Source organism: Hyla sarda, chromosome 1 (genome assembly GCF_029499605.1).
Source record: "Hyla sarda isolate aHylSar1 chromosome 1, aHylSar1.hap1, whole genome shotgun sequence".
NCBI lineage: Eukaryota > Metazoa > Chordata > Amphibia > Anura > Hylidae > Hyla > Hyla sarda.
In genome coordinates this window covers 490,148,237-490,176,232 of record NC_079189.1, presented here as the reverse complement: position 1 = coordinate 490,176,232, position 27,996 = coordinate 490,148,237, and the positions used below count along the sequence as shown (strand labels likewise).

At 41.6% G+C, this 27,996-nt stretch overlaps 1 protein-coding gene across 4 annotated transcripts in view; it reads left to right on the top strand.

The window, feature by feature from the left end:
- TNFAIP8 (TNF alpha induced protein 8) overlaps nt 1-27,996 on the top strand; it is a 162,931-nt gene that overhangs the window by 45,065 nt on the left and 89,870 nt on the right. Inside the window, exon 1 of one of the 4 annotated variants that reach the window (XM_056537377.1) lies at nt 4,480-4,498. The exons of the other annotated variants lie outside the window; for them this stretch is intronic. The gene's annotated coding sequence lies outside the window, so the exon portion shown is untranslated. Of the gene's footprint in view, nt 1-4,479; nt 4,499-27,996 lie in introns of those variants that run through there. 4 annotated transcript variants of the gene reach the window in all.

Below are 27,996 nucleotides of genomic sequence, written 5' to 3'. Positions count from 1 at the left end.
CTCCCAGCATGCACTAAAAGACCATGCATGCTGGGAGTTGTAGTTTTGCAACATCTGGAGGGCCCCAGTTTGGAGACCATTGTATAATGGTCTCCAATCTGTGCTCTTCCAGCTGTTGCAAAACTACAACTCCCAGTATGCACTGACTGTCCAGGCATGCTGGGAGTTTTAGTTCAGCAACATCTGGCCCTTCAGATGTTGCCGTACTAGAACTCCCAGCATGCCCTTCAGCTGTCTGGGCATGCTGGGAGTTGTAGTTTTGCAACAACTGGAGACACACTGGTTGGGAAACATTGTCTGTTTCTAACTCAGTGTTTCCTAACCTGTGTGCCTCCAGCTGTTGCAAAACTATGACTCCCAGCATGCACTAACAGACCATGCATGCTGGGAGTTGTGCTTTTGCAACAGCTGATGCAAGCCCCCCCCCCCCCCCCCCCGCCCCGCCCCGCCACCCCCCGTGAATGTACAGGGTACATTCACATGGGCGAGGCTTTTACAGTGGGTTTCTCGCATCTTGAGATGCAGCAAATTTTGCGCTGGGAAACTCGCTGTAATCCCCCGCCCATGTGACTGTACCCTAAAAACACTACACTACACTAACACAAAATAAAATAAAAAGTTAAAAACACTACATATACACATACCCCTACACAGCCCCCCTCCCCCAATAAGAACGTCCGGTACACCACTGTTTCCAAAGCAGAGCCTCCAGCTGTTGAAAAACAACAACTCCCAGTATTGTCGGACAGCCGTTGACTGTCCAGGCATGCTGGGAGTTTTGCAACAGCTGGAGGCACCCTGTTTGGGAATCACTGGCGTAGAATACCCCTATGTCCACCCCTATGCAAATCCCTAATTTAGGCCTCAAATGCACATGGCGCTCTCACTTTGGAGTCCTATCATATTTCAGGGCAACAGTTTAGGGCGACATATGGGGTATCACCGTACTCGGGAGAAATTGCGTTACAAGGTTTGGGGGGCTTTTTCTTCTTTAACCCTTCATGAAAAGGAAATGTTGGGGTCTACACCAGAATGTTAGTGTAAAAATTTTTTTTTACACTAACATGCTGATGTTGCCCCATACTTTACATTTTCACAAGAGGTAAAAGGGAAAAAAGCCCCCCAAAATTTGTAACGCAATTTCTCCCGACTACAGAGATACCCCATATGTGAGCGCAAAGTGCTCTGGGGGCGCACAACAAGGCCCAGAAGGGAGAGCGCACCATGTACATTTGAGGTGATTTGCACAGAGGTGGCTGATTGTTACAGCGGTTTTGACAAACGCAAAAAAAACAAAACCCCACATGTGACCCCATTTCGGAAACGACACCCCTCACGGAATGTAATGAGGGGTGCAGTGAGAATTTACCCCCCACAGGTGTCTGACGGATCTTTGGAACAGTGGTCCATGAAAATGAAAACTTGTACAGCCCACTGTTCCAAAGATCTGTCAGACACCAGTGGGGGGCAAATGCTCACTGTACCCCTTGTTACGTTCCTCAAGGGGTCTAGTTTCCAAAATGGTATGCCATGTGTTTTTTTTTTTGCTGTTCTGGCACCTTAGGGGCTTCCTAAATGCGACATGCTCCCCGAGCAAAATTTGCTCTCAAAAAGCCAAATATGACTCCTTCTCTTCTGAGCATTGTAGTTCGCCCATAGTGCACTTCAGGTCAACTTATGGGGTACCTCCATACTCAGAAGAGATGGGGTTACAAATTTTGGGGAGTATTTTGTGCTATTAACCCTTGCAAAAAGGTGAAATTAGGGGGGAAACACACTTTTTAGTGGAAATTTATTTATTTTTTTTTACATATGCAAAAGTCATGAAACACCTGTGGGGTAATAAGGCTCACTTTATTCCTTATTACATTCCTCAAGGGGTCTAGTTTCCAAAATGGTATGCCATGTGGGTATTTTTTGCTGTTCTGGCACCATAGGGGCTTCCTAAATGCGACATGCCCCCCGAGCAAAATTTGCTCTCAAAAAGCCAAATATGACTCCTTCTCTTCTGAACATTGTAGTTCACCCATAGTGCACTTCAGGTCAACTTATGGGGTACCTCCATACTCAGAAGAGAAGGGGTTACAAATATTGGGGGGTATTTCCTGCTATTAACCCTTGGAAAAATGTGAAATTTGGGGGGAAACACACATTTTAGTGAAAAAAAAATATTTTTTTTTACATATGCAAAAGTCGTGAAACACCTGTGGGGTATTAAGGCTCACTTTATTCCTTGTTACGTACCTCAAGGGGTCTAGTTTCCAAAATGGTATGCCATGTGAGGGTTTTTTGCTGTTCTGGCACCATAAGGGCTTCCTAAATGCAACATGCCCCCAAAAACCATTTCAGAAAAACGTTCTCTCCAAAATCCCCTTATCGCTCTTTCCCTTCTGAGCCCTCTACTGCGCCCGCCGAACACTTTCCATAGACATATGAGGTATGTGCTTACTCGAGAGAAATTGGGCTACAAATATAAGTATACATTTTCTCCTTTTACCCCTTGTAAAAATAAAAAAATTGGGTCTACAAGAACATGCGAGTGTAAAAAATGAAGATTGTGAATTTTCTCCTTCACTTTGCTTCTATTCCTGTGAAACACCTAAAGGGTTAAAATGATGACTGAATGTCATTTTGAATACTTTGGGGGGTGCAGTTTTTATAATGGGGTCTTTTGTGGGGTATTTCTAATAAGAAGACCCTTCAAATCCACTTCAAACCTGAACTGGTCCCTGAAAAATAGTGAGTTTGAAAATTTTGTGAAAAATTGGAAAATTGCTGCTGAACTATGAAGCCCTCTGGTGTCACTTTTATGATGCAAACATAAAGTAGACATATTGTATATGTGAATAAAATTTTTTTTTATTTGTAATATACATTTTCCTTACAAGCAGAGAGCTTCAAAGTTAGAAAAATGCAAAATTTTCACATTTTTCATCAAATTTTAGGATTTTTCACAAGGAAAGGATGCAAGTTACCACAAAAATTTACCACCATGTTAAAGTAGAATATGTCACGAAAAAACAATCTCGGAATCAGAATGATAACTAAAAGCATTCCAGAGTTATTAATGTTTAAAGTGACAGTGGTCAGATGTTCAAAAAACGCTCTGGTCCTTAAGGCCAAAATGGGCTTGGTCCTGAAGGGGTTAAATTTTGCACCTAAAAATCCATATGATGGCTTATTTTTTTTCACCACCAATTCTACTTTGCAGTGACATCAGTCATTTTACCCAAAAATCTACGATGAAACGGAAAAAAAATCATTGTGAGACAAAATTGAAGAATTTTGGGGGCTTCCGTTTCTACGCAGTACATTTTTCGGTAAAAATGACACCTTCTATTTATTCTGAAGGTCCATACAGTTAAAATGATACCCTACTTATATAGGTTTGATTATGTCGTACTTCTGGAAAAAATCATAACTACATGCAGGAAAATTTATACGTTTAAAATTGTCATCTTCTTCTGACCCCTATAACTTTATTTTCTCGCGAATGGGGCAGTATGAGGGCTAATTTTATAAATTTTTTTCATGATATAAAAAGCTATTGGACTTTTGGGCTTGGAATTTCTTTGCGCGTACGCCATTGACCATGCAGTTTAATTAACAATATATTTTTATAATTCGGACATTTCCAAACGTGGCGATACCACATATGTTTGTTTTTATTTACAGTTTTTTTTTTTTTATGGGAAAAGGGGGGTGATTCAAACTTTTATTAGGGAAGGGAAGGGGTAAATGATCTTTATGAACTTTTATTTTTTATTTTTTTATTTTATTTTTTTGCAATGTTATAGCTCCCATAGTGGGCTATAACACTGCACACACTGATCTTTTACATTGATCAATGGTTTTTCATAGGAAACCATTGATTGATGATTCTGCTGCTTGACTGCTCATGCCTGGATCTCAGGCACAGAACAGTCATTCGTCGATCGGACACCAGGAGACAGCTAAGGGGACCCTCCTCGTGTCCTACAGCTATTTGGGATGCCGCAATTTCGCCATGGCTCCGCATTATTGAAAGGAAAAGGACCCAGGACATACAGGTACGCCCTTGGTCCTTAACAGGTTAAAAACTGTTGAACCACTGCAAATAATGTCAGTCATATGTGTGATGGAAAATGGGTGTCATATCAATGTGATCTAGAGCAGTGTTTGCAAACCAGGGTGCCTCCAGATGTTGCAAAACTACAACTCCCAGCATGCCTGGACAGCCTTTGGCTGTCCAGGCATGCTGGGAGTTGTAGTTTTGCAACACCTGGAGGCACCCTGGTCGGGAAACGCTGATCTAGAGAACAGGGATGCCCTGGTCTCCCACTACTGATGCAGAAGTGGCCATGGCTGCGGCATTAATGCTTGCTGTAATTCTAGGTAGACTTCACCATGAAAATCTAACATCTCTGGATAGACCTGAAAATGGCTTCTAATGATGGTCATCCAAGCTGAAAGAGCTTGAGAGGATCTGCAAAGAATTGAAGAAAATCCTCAAATCCAGGTGTGCACTGCCAAAGGTGCTTCAACTAAGTACTGAGTAAAGGGTCTGAATACTTATGTCAATGCAATAGTTTAGTTTTTTCCTTTTTCAATAAATTAGCAAAGATTTTCTTTTTTTTTTTTTTTTTCATTATTTAAGTGCAAGGCCACAACTTAACAAAATAATAAAGGGGTCTTAAGGCTTTCCAAATGTATTGTACCTCTGCACTTGAAATTTCCCAATCGGGCTGTGATGTGCTGTAGTAATGAGTGGTCTTATGTTGGGAGCTGTTGTAAATCTACAGTTCCCAAAATGCTAGGAGTTGTAGTTTTTCAATACCTGGAGAGCTACAGGTTGGGGGGACACTGCTATATGGTATTGTGATAGATTCAGCCAGACTAGCACTGCTAAATCTGCTCCATCATGAACTCCATTGTTTAGACAATGAAATAAAAGATTATATTACATCAGCTCATACATCTGTGAGACCCTTATTGCCATGCTGGGTGAGAAAAGCATGGCAAGAACCATATGACGTTTTGTGCATATTGATACTGTATACGGGGACAGCCGGGAACACAATGGCCCAGATTTATCAAACTGTATGAGAGAAAAAGTGGAGTTATTTCCCCACAGCAACCAATCACAGCTCAGCTTTCACTTTACCTCAGCTTGTTACCTGAACTGTGATTGGTTGTTATGGAAAAATCCCTCTACTTTTTCTCTCACACAGTTTGATACATCTGGGCTAATATGTTTCCCGCTTGACTTTGCCCCTACTGCAAAGGAAAAAAAACAAGACGTAAATGTAAAAAAATTAAAAAATTTCAAGATGCGTTATCCTGCCTGTGCTGGGTGCACGCATGCCCCTGTCTCTAACAAGCAGAATCACTCCCCTTCCTTTACCAGGCATACGGATTCATGGCTCTGCCTGAGTGTTGTACAAATTCACAGAAAATCCATAGGTTTTCTGTGATCTGTACACTGCACACTGTTATTCAAGCACATCCGAGTGGTTAATGAGCAGTTATATACAGGCCCCATGAACAGATGAAACATGAATGAGCTGCATCTATTGAAATCAGTGTGGTTTTTCAATCAGGGTGCCTCCAGCTGTTGCATTAGTTGCAGATTGATCCCTCCACCCATTGAAGTAGACAGGCTCCCTGTCATCAGCTGACTAGTGAGTCAGGTCTCGGCCGCATTGCAACCTGGGAAAAATCTGAGACAACAGTCATTTTGTATGCAAATAAAAATAAATAGTGGGGTGAAAATCACAGAAGAATTGTGAGAAAACTGTGAAACACAGGTACAGACACTATATTATGAACAACACTAACTTTACAGCCCCTGTAGCATAGCCAAATAAAAAAAATTCCTGGAATACCCCTTTTAAAGCTGGGATTGTCTCCCAGCCCATGTCCATCTGCCATTCTGTTACCAGAGCTGAGGAGGACTGACTGTATGGAGCCCATTGAGCGGTCACCTATTTATTTATGTATGATCAGCATAAAAGCCTAACTCTACATTTAGGCTCCGTAGCAAATAGTGCATCTAAGATAGCATATATTTAATATATATTTCTTCATGGATAATACCCTAATTTAACTAAAGTTACCCCAAATCACTCCTTGTACTCATATTCAGATAACAGAAGGTAGCATCAGGCACAACTCGCAAGGTTGCCAAGGGTCTAATATAAAAAGTTTTATAGCAACTGTAAAGTTAAAAAGAGCAGTAAGATGTTCCAGATGTGCGTTGTTTTCAAACAACAAACATTGCTGTTGTCTGGTATCCACTGCAGTGTGATCACAGCTATGCCTCCCTACCAGTAGTTGTAAGGGCACTTCATCCCTACCCAGGCTGCTTGAATGTTTGGACACATTCAGTTTTTTAAAATTCTCTTTCCAAGTTACGATTTATCATTCATTTTCTCTCACATGCACACAAAGATATATATACATAAAGTGGGGCAAAAAATTATTTAGTCAGCCACCAATTGTGCAAGTTCTCCCACTTAAAAAGAGGACAGGCCTGTACCATCATAGGTATACCTAAACTATGAGAGACATAATAAGAATTTTTTTTTATAAAATCACATTAAATAATTTTTAAAGAATTTATGGGAGAGGTCATGGGAACCTGAGGACAACATCCTGGACAAGAACCTTATCCTCAAATTCTAAGGTTCCAAAAAGAGGGGGAGACCCAAGGGGGGGGGGTACTGTTACGCCGAGCGTTCCGGGTCCCCGCTCCTCCCCGGAGCGCTCACAGCGTTCTCCTATTCGCAGCGCCCCGGTCAGACCTGCCGACCTGGTGCGCTGCGATAATGTTCCCAGCCGGGATGCGATGCGGGACGCGCCCGCTCGCGATGCGCATTCCAACTCGCTTACCAGACCCGTTCCCCGTCTGTGCTGTCCCGGTGCGCGCGGCCCTGCTCCCTAGGGCGCGCGCCGGGTCTTTGCGATTTAAAGGGCCGGTGCGCCACTGATTGGCGCATGAGGTTTTAATCAGTACCTTCACCTGTGCACTTCCCTACTTCTACCTCACTTCCCCTGCACTCCCTTGCGGGATCTTGTTGCCATCGTGCCAGTGAAAGCGTTTCCTTGTATGTTCCTAGCCTGTGTTACAGACCTCCTGCCGTTGCCCCTGACTACGATCCTTGCTGCCTGCCCTGACCTTCTGCTACGTCCGACCTTGCTCTTGTCTACTCCCTTGTACCGCGCTTAACTCAGCAGTCAGAGAGGTTGAGCCGTTGCCGGTGGATACGACCTGGTTGCTACCGCCGCTGCAAGACCATCCCGCTTTGCTGCGGGCTCTGGTGAATACCAGTAGCAACTTAGAACCGGTCCACCGACACGGTCCACGCCAATCCCTCTCTGGCACAGAGGATCCACCTCCAGCCAGCCAAATCGTGACAATTTATTTGCAAATTATGGTAGAAAATAAGTATATGGTCAATAACAAAAGTTCATCTCAATACTTTGTTATCCCCTTAAGGACGCAGCCCTTTTTCACCTTAACCCCTTAAGGACTCAGCCCATTTGGACCTTAAGGTCCTTCTCCCCTTCAAAAAATCATAACTTTTATATTTTCACCCACAGACTAGTATGAGGGCCCGTTGTAATGCCCGTTGTAATGCCATCACTCACTTTACCATAAAATGTATGGCGCAACCAAAAAAATACTATTTGTGTGGGGAAATTAAAAAGAAAACCGCAATTTTGCAAATTTTGGAAGGTTTTGTTTTCACGCCGTACAATTTATGGTAAAAATGACGTGTTTTTTATTCTCTGGGTCAATATGATTAAAATGATACCCATGATTATACACTTTTCTATTACTGTTGCGCTTAAAAAAAAATCGCTAACTTTTTAACCAAATTAGTACGTTTAAAATCCCCCTATTTTGAAGACCTATAACTTTTTCATTTTTCAGTATAAGCGGCAGTATGAGGGCTCATTTTTTGCGCCGTGATCTGTACTTTTTATTAATACCATATTTGCTTATACAAAACTTTTATTACATTTTTTATAAATTTTTTTGGGAATAAAATGTTATAAAAAAGCAATTTTGGATTTTTTTTTTTACGTTCACGCCGTTCACCGTACGGGATCATTTACATTTTATTTTAATAGTTTGGATATTTACGCACGCGGCGATACCAAGTATGTATATAAAATCATTTTTTACACTTTTGGGGGTAAAATAGGGAAAATGGGACAATTTACGTTTTTATTGGGTTTTTCAAAATTTTTTTTACTTTTATTTTTACACTTTAATAGTCCCCATAGGGGACTATTTAAAGCAATCACTCGATTGCTAATCCTGTTCAGTGCTATGTATAGGACACAGCACTGATCAGGGTTATCGGTCATCTTCTGCTCTGGTCTGCGGGAAGGCAGATCAGAGCAGAAGACTCCCGGAAGGCAGCGGAGCCAGGTGAGGGGACCTCTGTCTGCCGTGCAGGATGATCGGATCGCCGCGGCAGCGCTGGGGGCGATCCGATCATCCTGTTAAGTGACCGCGATGCTGCAGATGCCGTGATCGGTATTGATCACGGCATCTGAGGGGTTAATGGCGGACATCCGCGGTATCGCGGGTGTCCGCCATTACCAGCGGATCCCTGGCTGCGATCTACAGCCGGGAACTGCCGCGCATGATGCCGGCATCGCTCCGATGCCCGCGGTTATGCTCAGGACGTAAATGTACGGGGTTAATGTTAAGGGGTTAAGGACTGAGCCTTTTTCGCAATTCTGACCACCGTCACTTTACGAATTAATAACGCGAAAACACTTTTACTGAATATTCTGATTCTGAGATTGTTTTTTCGTGACATATTCTCGTTTATTTTGGTGGTATATTTTCGGCGTTACTTGCATCCTTTTTTTTGGTGAAAAATCCCAAAATTTCATTAAAATGTTGAAAATGTTAGCATTTTTCTAACTTTGAAGCTCTCTACTTGTAAGGAAAATGGATATTCACAATAAATTTTATTTTTCTTCACAAATACAATATGTCCAATTTATGTTGGCATCATAAAATGGACATGTTTTTGCTTTTTGAAAAAATTAGAGGGCTTCAAAGTAGAGCAGCAATTTTCAAAAATTTCATGAAAATGTCTAAATCTGAAGGGACAGATGTTACAGAACTACAACTCCCAGCATGCCTTGGCAGTCGAGGCATGCTGAGAGTTGTAGTTTGGCAACATCTGGAGGGCTACCGTTTGGGCACCACTGTAACAGTGGTCTCCAAACTGTGACCCTCCAGATGTTGCAAAACTACAACTCCCAGCATGCCCAGACAGCCTCTGACTGTCTGGGCATGCTGGGAGTTGCAGTTTGGCCTTCCTAGTGGTTGCCACAGTAAAGATCGTTTTACTTTCAATTCCCCCCCCCCCCCACCGACGATTCCCTACCTGATCCAGTATCCAGCAGGCTCCAGCGAAGATCCCGGGTCCCCAGGCATCTTCTCCTGCAGGTACGGCCTCCATCTTCTTCCCAGATCCCCTCGACATCCAGGGGCAGGCAGAACGGGGGGTTGCCAACCCCCTGTCCTGCGCTGACATTGGTCAGAACTCCGTTCTGACTAATGGGAGGAGATAGAAGGAGATCGCGACCTCACTCCTATCCCTTAGGCTGATCGGGGCTGTTGCCGACAACTCCGATCAGCCCTATTTTCTGGGTGATCGGGTCACCAGAGACCCAATCAGCCCGGAATTGGAGAAAATCGCATGTCTGAATTGACATGCGATTTTCTCCAATCGCCGACATGGGGGGGTCTCAGGACGATGTGCCGGGGTGCCTGCTGAATGATTTCAGCAGGCATCCGGCTCCGGTCCCCAACCGGCTAGCAGTGGGGCCCGGATTTCCCACGGGCGTATGGATACGCCCTGTGTCCTTAAGGACTTGGAATGCATGGCGTATCCATACGCCCTGTTTCCTGAAGAGGTTATATACTGTTTGTTAGCAGTGACAGAGGTCAAACGTTTTCTGTAAGTCTTCACAAGGTTTTCCCACACTGTTGCTGATATTTTGGCCCATTCCTCCATGCAGATGTCCTCTAGAGCAGTGGTGTTTTGGGGCTGTCGCTGGGCAATACAAATTTTCATCTCCCTCCAAAGGTTTTCTATGGGCTTGAGATCTGGAGACCGGCTAGGCCACTCCAGGACCTTGAAATGCTTCTCACGAAGCCACTACTTCGTTGCCCAGGCGGTGTATCTGTGATCATTGTCATGCTGAAAGACCCAGCCACATTTCATCTTCAATGCCCTTGCTGATGGAAGGAGGTTTTCACTCAAAATCTCATGATACATGGCTCCATTTACTCTTTCCTTTACACGGATCAGTTGTGCTGGTCCCTTGGCAGAAAAACAGCCCCAAAGCATGATGTTTCCACCCCCATGCATCACAGTAGGTATGGTGTTCTTTGGATGCAACTCAGCATTCTTTCTCCTCTAAACATGACAAGTTCAGTTTTTACCAAAAAGTTCTACTTTGATTTCATCTGACCATATGGCATTCCCCAATACACTTCTGGATCATCCAAATGCTCTCTAGCAAACTTCAGACGTGCCTGAACATGTACTGGCTTAAGCAGGGTGACATGTCTGGCATTGCATGATTTGAGTCCCTGGCGGAGTAGTGTGTTACTGATGGTAGCCTTTTGGCTGGGTTCACACCAGGTTTTTGCCATACTGTCTTCAATCAGTTTTTGTAAAGAAAACCGTATGGCAAAAAAACGGATTGAACCGTATGGGAAAAAGTAAACCTTATGCGTTTTTAAACCGTAATCTGTTTTTAAAAGTGCATATGGTTCCGTCCGTAAAAAAAAAATCCCATATGTTTTTGAAAATGTTGTCCATTTTTAATGGGAGGGGTGTTGGGTGGGGAATTTAGGGTGCAAATGTGCATGTGCAAAGTAAAAGCCGCATACGGTTTCCAGTATGGAACCGTATACATGTGGGTTTCCCATTGACATCCATGTTAAAAAATGTAAAAAAACGTATGCCGTTGAAGTACGGTTTTTAAACCGGAGACAAAATCGTGGTCAACCACGGTTTTGACTCCGGTTTACCCTCTTAAGGACACAGGGCACGCGGGGTCATACCGGGTTGGTCCCAGCGGCTAATGACAGCCGGGACCCTGGGCTAATAGCGTGCGGCACCGATCGTTGTGCCACGAGCTATTAACCCTTTAGACACGGCGTTCAAAGTTGATCGCCGTGTCTAAATAGAAAGTAAATGCCTCCTGGCAGCTCAGTCGGGCTGATCTGGACAATCACGGTGAAATCACGATGTCCCGATCAGCTAGAACGCGAGCGGAGGTCCACTTACCTGCCTCCGTTGCGTCCGATCGGCGATTGATTGCTCCAAGCCTGAAATCCAGGCTTGAGCAATCGACCACCGATTACACTAATCTTTGCCATGTTAATGCATGGCAGTGATCTGTGCATGAGATTGGTATGTGCAGTGAAATAGCCACGAGGGGGGCTATATCACTGCAAAAAAAAAAACATTTAATAAATCATTTAACACATTCCCTACTAAAAGGAAGATTCACCCCCCCCCCCCTTTTCCCATAAAAAAAAAAAACTGTGTAAATAAACATGTGGTATAACTGTGTGCGGAAATGTCCGAACTATAAAAATATAGCATTAAGAAAACTGCATAATCAATGGTGTACGCGCCAAAAAATTTCAAAGTCCAAAATGGCGTATTTTTGGTCACTTTTTTATATCATGAAAAAATGAATAAAAAGCGATCAAAAAGTCCGATCAATATAAAAATATTACCGATAAAAACTTTAGAACACAATGCAAAAAATGAGCCCTCATACCGGCCCATACGCGGAAAAATTAAAAAAGTTATAGGGGTCAGAAGATGACTATTTTAAACGTAAAAACTTTACTGCATGTAGTTATATTTTTTTTAGAAGTAGTACAAAATCAAATCTATATAAGTAGGGTATCATTTTAACCGTATGGACCTAGAGAATAAAGATAAGATGTAATTTTTACCGAAAAATGCACTGCGTAGAAACGGAAACCCCAAAATTAAAAATTTTGTTGGAAAAGGAATTTTTCTGCTTCGCCGTGGATATTTTGGTAAAATGACTGGTCACTGCAAAGTAGAATTGGTGGTGCAAAAAATAAGCCATAATATGGAATTTTAGGTGCAAAATTTAAAGTGTTATGATTTTTAGAAGGTGATGAGGAAAAAATGAAAATGCAAAAACGGAAAATCCCTGCGTCCTTAAGGGGTTAAAAACCGTACTGCAACCGCATACGTTTTTTTTTTTTTAACTTGGGCGTCAATGGGAAACACACATGTATACGGTTCCATACGGGAAACCATATACGGTTTTTACTTTGCACATGCGCATTTGCTTCCGAACGTTCCCACCCAACACCCCTCCCATTAAAAATGGACAACATTTTCAAAAACTTTTTTTTCATTTTTTTTATATAAAAACGGATGGAACCGTATGCACTTTTAAAAACAGTGTACGGTTTAAAACGCATACGGTTTACTTTTTCCCATACGGTTCCATCCGTTTTTTTGCCATATGGATTTCTTTAGAAAAACTGATTGAAAACAGTATGGCAAAAACGTGGTGTGAACCCAGCCTTACTTTGGTCCCACTTTTGGTCTGCAGGTCATTCACTTGTTCCCCCCGTGTTGGTTCTGGGATTTTTACTTACTGTTCTTGTGATCATTTTGACACCACGGGGTGAGATCTTGCGTGGAGCTCCAGATCGAGTGAGATTGTATGTCTTCCACTTTCTAATATTTGCTCCCACAGTTGAATTCTCCACACCAAGCTGCTTGCTGTTTCTGGTGTCCTTCGACAGCTCTTTGATCTTGGCCATAGTGGAGTTTGGAGTGTGACTGTTTGAACTTGTTATCAGTATAAAAGATACCTATCCACAACCTCAAACAGGTGCCATTAATACAGATAAGGAGTGGAGGACAGAGGAGACTCTTAAAGAAGTTGTTACAGGTCTGTGAGAGCCAGAAATTTTGCTTGTTTGTAGGAGACCAAATACTTATTTTCCACCATAATATGCAAATAAATTCTTAAAAAATCAGACTGATTTTATGGAATTTTTTTCTCATTATGTCTCTCATAGTTGAGGTATACCTATGATCAAAATTACAGGCCTCTCATATCTTTTTAATTGGGAGAACTTACACAATTGGTGGCTGACTAAATACTTTTTTGCCCCACTGTATATTGATAATATGCAGGGAATGTCATTGGGCGCTCTTGTTGGAAGATTGTTTCATATTCCATGTCAGATGCCTTTAGGGCATTGAAGTCTCTTTAGGTCATCCAAGTATTTCCAGATGCTTTTAAACTGGGTTTGTCACATTGATCTGTCTTCTCACCAGACTTTGTTGTCCTAAGTGAAGACTAATTTCCTGTGCTTTACCTAATTGCTTAAAAGAAAGCAGATTTTTACATCTTTTAATGGAACACCTGCTTTGTATTTTTAAGCCAACCTACCCAGCAGACTGTAGTACAGCAGTTGTGGGGTAAAATCTTTTAATTATAGTCGCGATTTTACCAGTGACGTCTGAGCTCTCCTGCTGTTAGATAACTATTCCTTCTGACCCATTATATACACACAACCAGCCCATGCATGTGTTTCTAATAGGGAGAGGGAAAAAAGCCTCCGTCAGACAACTCTGGCAGTGGCTTATCTTAGGGGGAAAAAAACTATACATGTAAAGTTCCAGCATGGCCCTATCCTTCTCCCATGACATTTTTCTCAGAATTCGCCTGCTGCGCCATTGTCCCGTATACTACCGGAAAAGTGCCTGAACAGTCACTAGGTGAAGATATGTCCTGCAGGGTTGCCAATTGTCCAGATGGCAACCCTGTTTAAGACTGTTGGTTCCTTAGCAGGTCACTGTAACTTGAAATATTATCATTTTCAGCTCAGAGTAAATGTTGATATCGATTTTATGTCTGTATATTGAGCTATAGAACTGTATACCTTATCTTTATGACTCATTATGGTTTTCCAATTTTTCCATGAAAAAAAAGTGGCTGTCTGAATTTTTAATCCAGGCAATAGAAAGAATCAGGTTGTCGGCCCTGTTGTTCTGTTAACTGTGTAGGTAACAGAAAAAAAACTTATAACTATTAAACTTAGGCTGCTTTCATACTAAAAGTACCCGTTGTATAACGCCCGTTATAAAATAGCGGATGATCGCGGGGTTAAACGGCCATTAGAAAATCTCATTATAGTCTATGGGCTTTTTCTAATAGCCATTTAACCTGTTATCGCCCGTTATTAATAACGGGCATTATTTTGTGACGGAAGATAGTAACGGGAGAAATAGTGCATGCATTATATTTCTTCCGTTCAATCGCCCGTCGCAAAATAACGTCTGTTATTAATAACTGCACCCGTAGAGTGTGCATTCACCCTTAACCCCTTAAGGACCAAGGACGTACCGGTACGTCCTTGGTCCTGCTCTTCTGATATAACGCGGGATTACACAGTAACCCCGCGTCATATCATGGTGGGCCCGGCGTCATAGTGAAGCCGGGACCCGCCTCTAATAGCGCGCAGCGCCGATCGCGGCGCCGCGCGCTATTAACCCTTTAGCCGCGCGCTCAAAGCTGAGCCGCGCGGCTAAAAGTGAAAGTGAAAGTTCCCGGCTAGCTCAGTCGGGCTGTTTGGGATAGTCGCGGCTAATCGCGGCATCCCAAACAGCTGACAGGACAGCGGGAGGGCCCCTTCCTGCCTCCTCGCTGTCCGATCGCCGAATGACTGCTCAGTGCCTGAGATCCAGGCATGAGCAGTCATCCGGCAGAATCGTTGATCACTGGTTTCTTATGAGAAACCAGTGATCAACATAGAAGATCAGTGTGTGCAGTGTTATAGGTCCCTATAGGACCTATAACACTGCAAAAAAAAAAGTGAAAAAAAAAAGTGAATAAAGATCATTTAACTCCTCCCCTATTAAAAGTTTGAATCACCCCCCTTTTCCAATAAAAAAAAAAACACAGTGTAAATAAAAATAAAAATAAACATATGTGGTATCACCGTGTGCGGAAATGTCCGAATTATAAAAATATATCATTAATTAAACCGCTCGGTCAATGGCGTGCGCGCAAAAAAATTCCAAAGTCCAAAATAGTGCATTTTTGATCAATAAGTCCTATCAATGCAAAAATGGTACCATTAAAAACTTCAGATCACGGCGCAAAAAATGAGCCCTCATACCGCCCCATACACGGAAAAATAAAAAAGTTATAGGGGTCAGAAGATGACAATTTTAAACGTATTAATTTTCCTGCATGTAGTTATGATTTTTTCCAGAAGTCCGACAAAATCAAACCTATATAAGTAGGGTATCATTTTAATCGTATGGACCTACAGAATACATATCAGGTGTAATTTTTACCGAAAAATGTACTACGTAGAAACGGAAGCCCCCAAAAGTTACAAAACAGCGTTTTTTTTTTTCAATTTTGTCACACAATTATTTTTTTTCCCGCTTCACCATAGATTTTTGGGCAAAATGACTGACGTCATTACAAAGTAGAATTGGTGGCGCAAAAAATAAGCCATCATATGGATTTTTAGGTGTAAATTTGAAAGAGTTATGATTTTTTAAAGGCAAGGAGCAAAAAACGAAAATGCAAAAACGGAAAAACCTCCGGTCCTTAAGGGGTTAAAGGGAATCTGTCAGCTTCTGCAGTCATTTTAAACAGCTGACAATGTAAAGGGTACTCCGGTGCCGAGTATCTTCGCCTCTCCCATAGAGCTACAGAGAGGGATGTGTCAGCCACAGCTTTCTACTGAAAGGCGTATAAAAAAAAAAACGCAAAAAGGATAGTTATCAGGGCATCCAAAGCTATTTAATGACAATCTCAGGCCTCTCTGCATAATTGATTACATGGCTTGGTTTCCAGTGCTGAGTCCTGGCTTGGACTTCTCTGCCTCTTGAATGGATAAATAAAGGGGATTTTTACTAGATGGACAGAATAGACAGCAAATATAAAGGTAGTGTGTACCAGTGCCCTACATGCTATGTTAATCTGTCAACTGTTTAATATGCTTGAAGCAGCTGATAAATAAAAATCCTCCAGTATCCTACCGAGCAGTCGAACATTACCTGCTAATGCAGGGAGTCGGAAGAGTACATTACCTCTCGCTAACTCTGAGCAAGCAAGACGTATGGGACAGTTACGGCTTCCAGCATTAGCAAGTAACGCTCAACTGCTCTGTAGGATATCGGACTAGCTAACAGTACCATGAGACACATTGCAGCTGCCTCCAAATATGAGGCTCGATCTCTGATGCACTTCAGTCAATGGGGGGTATTCATCAAGAGTGGTGCAGGGGCACATCTTTTTACCCTATTGATTCATGTGGGGGAAACGGTGTACCTGCACCTAATGTATTACATGGTGCAGGGCACATGATAAATATGGTGCTGATCACATTTCTTACTTCAGTACTCCACTTTGTATGGTGATACCGCTGCCACTTTTTTAACCCGTGCACATTTTGATAATGCTGTTTTCAGACAGTTTTATGAGCCAAGTCAGGGCTGGTGTAGATTTGAGCCTCCGTTAGCGCAGTTGCGCAAAAAGATGCTACAAACATCAAACATCATAAATTCCTGACCACTGCATGATCAACTGAAATCACAACTTTGTATGTTCCAGGGCTACAGGGCTCTAGAGCTCTTTATTTGCTCCAGTATTTTAACTTGTCTTGTAGAAGATCACTATGTATACTAAGGCTGCAGATATACCTCCCTGATGATGTCATCCATCACAGGATGATGGAAACGCGTTGGTGATATCTTTGTCTCAACTTGAAGGAGATAAATCATGCACAAAAACTTATCCCCTATCTCTCCCATAGAGATATATGGAGGGGGCGTGTCAGCTGCCACTACGTGTGGGGGTCGACAAGGTCCTTTCCTTGGGGAGCAGAGGCCTCGTACAGGTGATCGCGGGCTATCCGACCGCTGGGACTTTGTTCATGATACTTCTCCTTTAACAGTGATATGTGTATTTACCTAGAAGCTGACAGAATGACAGGGTCTGTTTTGCTCAGGTTTGGCTATATAAATTATATATATATATATATATATATATATATATATATATAAATTTTTATTTATTTATTTATAGCATTCTAAACATCTGAGCCTGGTGGTGAATTGATCTATAGGGTCTGTTTGATTAACTGACCTTGCTTGTATTATAATGAACCGATGAGTGACTATTAAATAATATGTCCACGACGTCTGTATTGATGGACATAAGTGAATTCTGCTTTTATGTGTGTGATGGGATATCACTGTCACTTCTTTCATTTAGTTTTTTTCGTATGCTGGGATCATCTCCACTAAGCAGGGTTTCTGACGTGGGATTTTTAGAAACTATACAAATCCCACTAATAACTTATTTATCCCTAGTAAACAAATAAATGATAGATGTAACTTTCACCCATTTGTTACAAACAAGGTATATTTTATCACTGAGAACATGGAATCATGTTTTCAGTAATATTGCTTTACTGCCAAGTTCCAGGAGAAAAAAGTGTATTTTGACGTAGATGTCAGAATTCTAGGTCATACTGCCATCTTGAGGATAGGTTGCAAACTGCACTCGGTTTTTCTTTTTATTATGCTGCAGCTTTGCTGTGTACACGCTACGGAATGTCCGCACTGAGAATGTGCCTTCTCATAGACTGTTATGCATTCCATGCGGAGTCCGCCGAAAGAATGAACTTGTTTATTCTTTCTTTGGACATGGAATACAGAATTTCCATGCCGGAGACATCTGGCACGGAAATTGACGGGATCTCCAGAATCTCCATGCCGAATTCCAATGCGGAATCTGGCCTTAAAGGGCCAGTGATCAGCCGACGAATGAGCAAACACTTGTTTCAAATGATTGGACCTTTTTGTGTAGCCAATAAAATCATTTTTATTGTCAGCAAATCGCCCCATGTAAACAGGTGATGTCCGGCCGATAATGATGAATTTAAATGGTCACACAAATGATCCATTTGTGAAGGCTCAAACCAGCGCCAATCTGCTAGATCCGCACTAGTTATCTGGCTACTGTCGGCCACTTAGGCTTGGTGGTGAAGGCAAGGTGAAGTTTTACAGGATGTATGTTAAATGTAAAGAACATTATATTTTAATAGTTTAGACTGTTCCACATGCAGCAATATCATTGTTACTTTTTTTGTACTTTATCTTTATTTATAAAAAAAAAAAAAAAAAAAAAAAAAAAGGGGTTATTTAAATATAAAAAAAATTAAGTTTTACTTAACATGTTTCTAATGTAAATTTAGAAAATAACCTTGAGGAAATGTCAACTTGCATGCCATGTCTATATGTCCCATTGGCCCGACAAAGGCAAAATAGTTTTCTTTGCCTATCTCTGGTGCACTAGACATTTTAGGCACATTACTTCTGTATGCCATTTATTGACTGTTACACAAATACTGTGGTAGTTTGTGCCCAAAATTGATGCATGTTGACCACTTTTGCTATAAATGTAGCCATGCTGTTTCAAAGCTGTTGTCATAGACATAAAAAGTGCTGTATAATTTTTTTTTATACATCTTACTAATGTCCAGACACAACAGTTTGATTCTGCTTCGCAAATCTGCAGCAAGTTACACTACTGTTTCAAAACCCCATGGATATGTGCTATGTGCAGGGAAAAATTAATGTGCTGAAATTCGCGGCATGCTCATTTTGTTGTGGAAATGTCACAGGTTTTAAATCTTTATATAAAGTTAAAATCTATGCTGAATCCTTAGCACAAACTGCTACAAAATATGTGCGGAACATGTGGCATCACTGAAAATGCTGCACATGTGCGAGTGGTTATGTTGCCTGTATCTGCTCATGTGCTGAATTTGTTCAGCTACAGTTCAGCATTAGTGTCCATCGTTTACAAATCCTATCCATGGGCTGCAGGGGTCCCTGAACTTAAAGGGGTTATCCAGGAAATAACTTTTTTTCCAGAAAGTTAAACAGATTTGTAAATTACTTCTATCAAAAAAAATCTTAATTCTTTCAATAATTATCAGTTGTTTTCTGTCTGGCAACAGTGCTCTCTGCTGACATCTCTGCTTTTCTCGGGAACTGCACAGAGTAGAAGAGGTTTGCTATGGGGATTTGCTTCTAAACTGGACAGTTCCTGAGACACGTGTCATCAGAGAGCACTTAAACAGAAAAGAACAACTCAACTTCAGCAGCTCATAAGTACTGAAATTAAGATTTTTTAATAGAAGTAAATAACAAATCTAGATAAAAAAGGGTGTATGTGCAGCTCACAATTATTGATACACACCGAGGTCAAACTAGGGCATGCAACTATACCTTAATTGCTCAAAAAGGAATTAGGAATTATATTATTATTATTGAAGCACGATCCAGAGAATCATTTATATATATATATATATATATATATATATACCTATAATCACACTCACTCACTTAGAATGTCCGGGCAATTTTTTACCATTAATTTACAAATCTGTTTAACTTTCTGGAGCCAGTTGATATATAAAAAAAAAAGTTTTTTCCTAGATAACCCCCTTTAACAACTTAGGGAATTAGTTGATTTAGAGTTTTGTGACATAACATAACCATTTTAAAACTTTTTAGAAATTTTCTTAGCTAGGTAGTTAACCCCTTAAATGGGCACTCTCATTAAAACTAATTTTTGCTATTGCACTCCTTTATGGAAAATAAAAAATCTTTCCAATGTACTTTGTTAAAACATAGAAAACTTCATTTTTTTAATGTGTTTTAAAAAAGCTGCCACTAGGTGTCTCCCTACTTGTCCAGAGCATATTTCCCCCATCTTTTGCACATTTGACTCCTGCTGGCCTGGCAGAAGTCCAAAATAGGGATATGCAGTCTGGAGGTGGGGGTGTCCAATCATAGCTAATCTCACATACTGAACTGCTCTGGGCTGTGTGTAGCAGAGTGAGGGAGGAAGTTCTCCCTTGTATGGCTTCAGATGATGTCAGTCTGCTGGTAACGCACCTTCCCAGTCTGTGAATCTGACTGAGCAGAAAATACAGAGCAATATCAAGGTAGAAAACTAACAAACAAATAATAAAAATAAAGGCAGGGGGTGTTTATCATGTTGGGGCAGTGAACTGGGAGGATTATAAAATTTAACAAGATCATGAGAGGTACTCTTTAAATTCAACAGTGATTTGTCCACTCTTGGATGAAAGGGGTTGTTTTCGGATAAGTGATACTCACTCACACTGATCCCCCACAGCTTCAATTCCAACGCTTTTGCTTGCCTTGTGTCACCACTTCTTCCTGGTTCCTGTTAAATGTCAGCCCTGCAGGTAGTGCCTCGCTCAGTCGAACACTGGCTGCAGTGGTGTCCAACCTCAGTCTGTAGTTGGCTGATTGAGCAGTTCAGAAACCAGGAAGAAGGGAAAGTGATGTTAAGAATGGGCCAAGAGTTGTGGACATCTGGATATTTTATTATTATTATTATTATTATTATTATTATTATTATTTATTATATAATTATATATAATTTATTATAATTTATTTTTACACCCTGTATACAATAAAATGTTTTCTCAATGTAACTTGTGTATTTTAGTTGCTAGAGCCCAACATAACTGTATTTATTTTATTGGTCTGCCAATTATATGTATACAGAGTTTTACAGTGTGAACCAGAGCTGAATCAGAATTTTGACACATGCAAGCCTTTTAGCCATTAAATAGAGAAGCCAGTCCCAACTCCACTCATCTCTTCTGGGAATAGAGGAGGACCCAAGTCAGAGTTAGTCTAGTCAGAGCCTTTGCCAGGTGCACTATTCTTCAGACCGGTCATTCCTGAAAGACTGAAGTTTAGTGAGCCTAGGTACTGCTAATGTCAGGTATACATCCTACTTATAGGTCACTAATACTTCCTGCAGCAAAGTCATTCCCTAACCTAATTTCAGCCCCGCTGCAAGAACACAGTCTACTTTTGAGGTTTAGAAAGGATAGAGCGGAACCAGGGCCTTGCTATGTTTCACTAGATCTCTTATTGACCTCAGGTCGGATTAGTGCCATTCTGTCTGACAAGTCAGGGTGGACTTCCATGGAAACACTTCTCAGAGTGTTGTGTTACAGATTACCACAAGAGTGATTTAAGTGGAGTTCCTAGTTTTTTATTACACTAGGGTCACCTCGCACAAGACCCTTGTCTGGTATTTTCTGTTATTTGGATTGTGAGCTAGATGATCAGAAAATTAACTTTTACATATCTGCAGGAAACATATTCATGTACACACGCCAAAGCACTAAAGAATTATTACTCCGAAAGTATCTTCAAAAGCAGCATTAAATAGACGGAGACTAAATTCTTATTCTCTTTAATCCAAAATTGTACTACAAAGCGGTATTAATAGGAGGTAGGTCTGCTCACACGATCCCCAACATGGCTTAACTCCAAACTAATAGCCACACAGTAGAAAAGCCAGTGATAAATGATGAAAGCTTTATTCAGAACCAAGTAAAAAACCGCAAGCAAGCGGTGCAGCCAGCATAAAACCGCAACAGTAGAGACAGCATCCTGCCCCGGATCCAGGATGTCCATTACAGAACCTGCAGCCATGGAAGCCTCTGGTAACACAAGGTGAGAATTTGTGGTCTTGAAAGACATTGATGACTTTGCTAGTTAATTGTCTATGGCAACCAATATTTTTGATTCGGAACAAGCTTCTAAAGACCGTAAACTGCAACTGAATATGAACGTCTTAGAGAAACTCATGGTACGTGAGACAAAGTTATGGTGGGACATCATTACCATGGAAAAGTACATTGAGGAAAAGCTCCTACCTAAGGGCTTACGGATCAAAAAGCTTCCTACCATTTCCATTTCTGCCGAATTAAAAAAAAGTTTGGGATGAAGCCCTCACGGTTTGTTCTTTAAAACTAATGGAAGTGCTACTTATTTCTGAACGCTCTTCATTGGTACAAGTCAAATCTGACATCAAAAGCATACAGGAGGACCTGCTGTTTGTAACTTTGATGCACCTTTAAAGGACAATCTTGCCAAACTTGAAACCAACTTGGTGGAAACCAAAAAGCTCAAGTTTCAACTTGATTTCTACGATCTACAATCTAACAAAGTTTATGCTTGGGGAAATGGGACAAAGTTGTTCCTACCAAATCTATTTTATGCAAGAAGAAAAATCCTAAATCCCAGCAGCGAGTCACTTTCCGTTCCCCGGAAGCCATGTCAGATTTTGCTGACGCTTCGGAGAGCCACACATCCCATGCCCTCCCTTCCAATCAACCCCAGAATGCACCTCTGAGTAGGAAGGCAAAAAACGGGTTAGGAGAGTGGGGAGGAAACATCGGGGCAAGGCGCTCCACTCGGGAAAGCAGGTCAAGGATCAAGTAAAAGACTGTGATGAGGTACTCTATCTTTCTTCCTTCATTTTGAGTGAACTGAAAATTAATGCTTTGTCCAAAGGTCTGTGTTTATCCCCCACATATCATTTTGAAGTTTACAACACTATATTGGACGTCAACCGGTTTGTAAGGACTTTAACCCTTAAGAGACACTTTGCACTGGCAGCCCTTAATGCTCCTGAGGAGTCTGCTACATCTTCTACGGTTCAGTCGGTTGACTCACTAAATACTGATTTAAATTGTACTACTTTTCATGAGCAAGTGTCCTTATGTAATCTCAGATTTCTAGAAATAGAGTCATTGAAATAGCAACATGTTGTCAACTCTTCTCTTGATTTTTATGTGCCTAATCCGGAATATTATCCTATGCAATCTATGCCTCCTGTTATGGATAGTTTTCAGGATTTAATTATGCAAGAGCTAGTTCTTTTAATCCTTAGGGGGCAAAGCCCATTTTAATCGGAAGGACCAGGCCATTTTTTGCAAATCTGACCATTGTCATTTTAAGCATTAATAACTCTCGGATGCTTTAATTTATGAATTTGATTTCGAGAGAGTTTTTTCAAGACATATTCTACTTTGTTTGTGGTAAACTTTTGTAGATTCTTGCATAATTTCTTGGTGAAAAAATCCTAAATTTCATGAAAAATTAGAAAATTTAGCATTTTTCTAACTTTGCAGCTCTCTGCTTGTTAGGAAAATGGGCATTCCTAATAAATTATATATTGATTCACATATCCAATATGTCTACTTTATGTTGGCATTAGAGATGAGCGAAGTTACAGTAAATTCGATTTGTCACGAACTTCTCGGCGCGGTAATTGATGACTTATCCTGCATAACTTAGTTCAGCTTTCAGGTGCTCCTGTGGGCTGGAAAAGGTGGATACAGTCCTAGGAGACTCTTTCCTAGGACTGTATCCATCTTTTCCAGCCCACCGGAACTCATGAAAGCTGAACTAATTTATGCAGGATAAGTCATCAACTGCCGAGCCGAGAAGTTTGTGACGAATCGAATTTACTGTAAGTTCGCTCATCTCTAGTTGGCATCATAAAGTTGACATGTTTTTACTTTTTGAAGACATTTTCCAATTTTTCACGAAAATTTCAAAATCAGAACTTTTCAGTTTTGAAGTGAATTTGAGGGTCTTTATGTTCTAAATACCCCATAATGGACTCCATTATGAGAAGTGCACCACTCAAAGTGTTCAAAATGACATTCAGAAAGTTTGTTAACCCTTTAGGTGTTTCACAGGAATAGCAGGAAGGTGGAGGAGAAAATTTAAGATCTTAATTTTTTACACTAACATGTTCTTGTAGACCCATTTCCCCCCCCCCCCCATTTTTAAAAGTGGTAAAAGGAGAAAAAGCCACCAAAATGTGTAACCTAATTTTCTCTTGAGTAAGGGAATATCTCATCTGTGGATGTGAAGGTGTTCTGTGGGTGCACTAGAGGGCTCATAAGGGAAGGAGCAACATTGGGCTGTTGGAGAGTGAATTTTTTGGAGATGGTTTTTGGGGGGCGTGGCGCATTTAGGAATCCCCCTTGGTGCCAGAACAGCAAAAAAAATATATAAAAAAAAAACACATAGCACACTATTTTAAGAAACTACACCCCTCAAGGAACATAACAAGGGGTATAGTGAGCCTTAACACCCCACAGGTGATTGCCAAATTTTCACTAAAGTTGGACGTGAAAATGAAAAATTTATTTTTTTCGCTAAAATGCTAGTGTTACCCCAAATGTTTCATTTTCACAAGGGGTAATAGGAGAAAATACACCACAAAATTTGTAATCCCATTTCTTCAGAGTATGGAAATACCCCATATGTTGATGTTAAGTGCTCTGCGGGCGCACTACAGGGCTCAGAAGAGAAGGAGCGCCATTGGGCTTTTGGAGAGAGAATTTGGTTGGAATAGAAGTCGGGCCATGTACGTCCACAAAGCCCCCTGGGCTACCAGAACAATGGACCCTCCACACACACATATATATATACACACACACACACACACATATACACACACATACATACATACATACATACATACATACATAAACGTGACCCAATTTTGGAAACTACACCCCACCCCGGAATGTAACAAGAGGTGCAGTGAGCCATTTACACCCCACTGGTGTTTGACAGATCTTTCAAACAGTGGGTTGTGCAAATGAAAAATATAATTTTTCATTTTCATGGACTACTGTTCAAAAAATCTGTCAGACACCTGTTGTAGTGCTGGGCGGTATACCGGTTCATACCGAATACCGAAATTTTTGTCCTGCACGATATGAATTTTTCCCTTACCGCTATACCGGTTGGGCCCCTCCCCCTCGGGAATGAATGAATGAATTATCAACCCAGTGCTGGGCTGTCCCCACATCAGGGAACTAATCATATGTGACCCTCGAGCGCTGTTTTGCTTCCCCCCCCAATTAATTATCAGCCCAGCGCTGCGCTGTCCCCATCGGGGTACTAATCACACATCACCCGGAAGCGCTGCCCTCCTCGTCCTCCTGTTTGTTGCGGGCTGCCGGTGCTGGATCTCTGTACTGTACGCTGTATTATCCCTATGCCCGGGCTGCAAAAGATAAACAAAATAAACTTTAAAGCACCTTCCTACATTCCCCCGTTGGTCTGGACCTGCTTCCTGGGGACGGGAACGTCTGAGAGCCGTCAGCCTATTACCGGCCGCAGCGATGTTCCACCTTGGCCGGTGATGGCTTGAGCGCACTGTCATCTAAGAAGCCGGCCGAGGCGGAACATTGTGGTGGGGTGTAAATGCTCACTGCACCTCTTGTTACGTTCAATGAGGGGTGTGGTTTCCAAAATGGGGTCAAATGTGGAGGGGGCCCACTGTTCTGGCACCATGGGGGCTTTGTAAACGCACATGGCCTTCAATTCAAGCAAAGTTTTCTGACAGACCTTGCATGCTGGGAGCTGTAGTTTTGCCACAGCTGGAGGCACAATGGTGGGGAAACACTGAGTTAGGTTACAGACTAATTCAGTGTTTCCCCACCAGTGTGCCTCCATCTGTTGCAATACTACAACTGTCCAGGCATGCTGGGAGTTGTAGTTCGGCAACATCTGAAGGGCCAGATGTTTTAGAACTACAACTCCCAGCATGACTGACTGTCTAGGCATGCTGAGTTGTAGTTTTACAAAATCTGGAGGGCCACCGTTAGGAGACCACTGCACGGTTGTCTCCAAACTGTGGCCTTCCAGATGTTGTAAAACAACTCCCAGCATGCACCGACAGCCGAAGGGCAAGCTGATAGTTGTAGTTATGCAACAGCTGGAAGGGGCACAGTTTGGAACCCAGTGTAGTGGTGGGGATAGGAGGAGGTGGCACCCCTGCCACCTCGCTCCTATCCTTCCTGGTGATCGGGCTGTCTCTGACAGCGCCGATCACCTTTATTTTCCAGGCAATCAGGTCACCAGAGACCCGATCGGCACGGAAAAGCCGTGATTCGCTTGTCAGAATTGACCGAATCACTGCGATCGCCGACAAGGGGGGGTCTCAGGACCCCCCTAGGCGATGTGTCGGGATTGCTGCTGATAGATATCAGCAGTCATCCCGTTCTGATCACTGCCCCGTGTGCAGCAGTGACTGGAATTCCCATGGGCGTACAGGTACACCCTTGGTCCTTAAGTACCAGGGAGCAAGGGTGTACCTGTACGCCATCCGTCCCCAACAGGTTAAAGAACTCTTCTTCCTCTGTTCACCATGAAAATTTATCCAAGCAGGAAAAAGTAGCTGTGAAACAAATCAAGGAACATTGCCAGCTGATAGTTAGAGCTGCAGACAAGGGGAGTGCGGTGGTGTGTTTAAATTCAGTCCTGTATAGCTTACTTAATAAAAATCTCCTAAGTGATCAGAGCACATATGGTACTTTACCCACAGATCCCACATCGTAATTTAGGGAGGACCTTAGGGTGGTGCTTAATCTAGGCAATCTGAGTCCAATAGTAGCTGGGATCGGCTCGCTTAGTGAGCGCCTAAGGGGTACTCAAGTGAAAAACTTTTTTTTTTTTTTTTTAAATCAACTGGTGCCACAAAGTTAAACAGATTTGTAAATTACTTCTATTAAAAAATCTTATTCCTTCCAACTTATTAGCTGCTGAATACTACAGCGGAAATTATTTTCATTTTGAAACACAGAGCTGTCTGCTGACATCATGAGCACAGTGCTCTCTGCTGACATCTCTGTCCATTTTAGGAACTGTCCAGAACAGCATATGTTTGCTATGGGGATTTCCTTTTACTCTGGACAGTTCCTAAAATGGACAGATATGTCAGCAGAGAGCACTGTGCTCATGATGTCAGCAGACAGCCCTGTGTTTCAAGCGGAAAATAATTTCCACTGTAGTATTTAGCAGCTAATAAGTACAGGAAGAATTAAGATTTTTTTAATAGAAGTAATTTACAAATCTGTTTAAGTTTCTGGCACCAGTTGATTTAAAAAAAATAAATAAATAAGTTTTTCACTGGAGTACCCCTTTTAGGGTCAATGTTGAAACCTCTAGTACCCCTTTGCCCCAGCTATATCAAAGACTCACAGCACTTACTGTCTATTATGAATCGGATTGAATTGAATTCCTCATTTTCCTGGCTCACTCTAGACATTGAGGCATTATACTCCTCCTTGCCACATTATCTTTCTATTCAAGCAGTCTTTGACATCATGTCTCCGTTTTTCACATATAGCACCAATTTACAATATTTTGTGTTGAGGCTCCTAAATATTTACTTTTCCATAACTTTTTCCCTTTGATGGGGATTTTATTATCCAAAAGGCAGGTGCCTCTATAAGCGCAAAAGCCTCACCATCTATAGCCAACATTTTTGTTTTCTGGTGGGAATTACATTGTCTTTTGTGATTATTAATCCCTTTTAAAAAGACATTGTTTACTTTGGAAGATATGTGGATGACATTGTCGTTATTTGGTCATCTGATAAGTATAGAGCAACCCAGTTTGTAGATTATAGCAATAATAATTCTTATAATTTGTGGTTCACTTTTTCTTGGAAACCAATTCAGACTCCTTGCCTGGGCATTTTATTGGTTAGTAGTGGCTCCCGTGTGCAGACTTCCACCTACCATAAGCCATGTGCCAGCAATTCCCTTTTAAGGGCTGAATCCTGTCATCCCAGACATACACATTCTGCCATGCCTGTTGGTGAATTCATATGTGCTAAACGTAATTGCTCCTCTGAAGAGCTTTTCCACAATGAATAGAGGGCTAAATCCTAAGTATTTAATAGAAATAGAGATGACTTATTAGTCACCTCCAAAAATAAATCTATAAAGTATGGCTGTTACATTTAACACCTACAGTACAGAGTAGCATCAAATAGCTAAAATCATAAAAAAAAAAAATACTTACCCCCATGCTCTCCCAGGACCCTATTTTGGCTAAGTTCACACGTAAGGATTGTAGATTCTCGTCTCAACGGGCACCCACTCTAGAAAACATATTGTCCCCCAGTGCTTTTGTTTGAGTGTTCTCGTAGCACCATCACGTGCATGTTAAAGGTTTTCATAAATGCGGTTCTCCATGTTGTGTAATGTTTAAATAT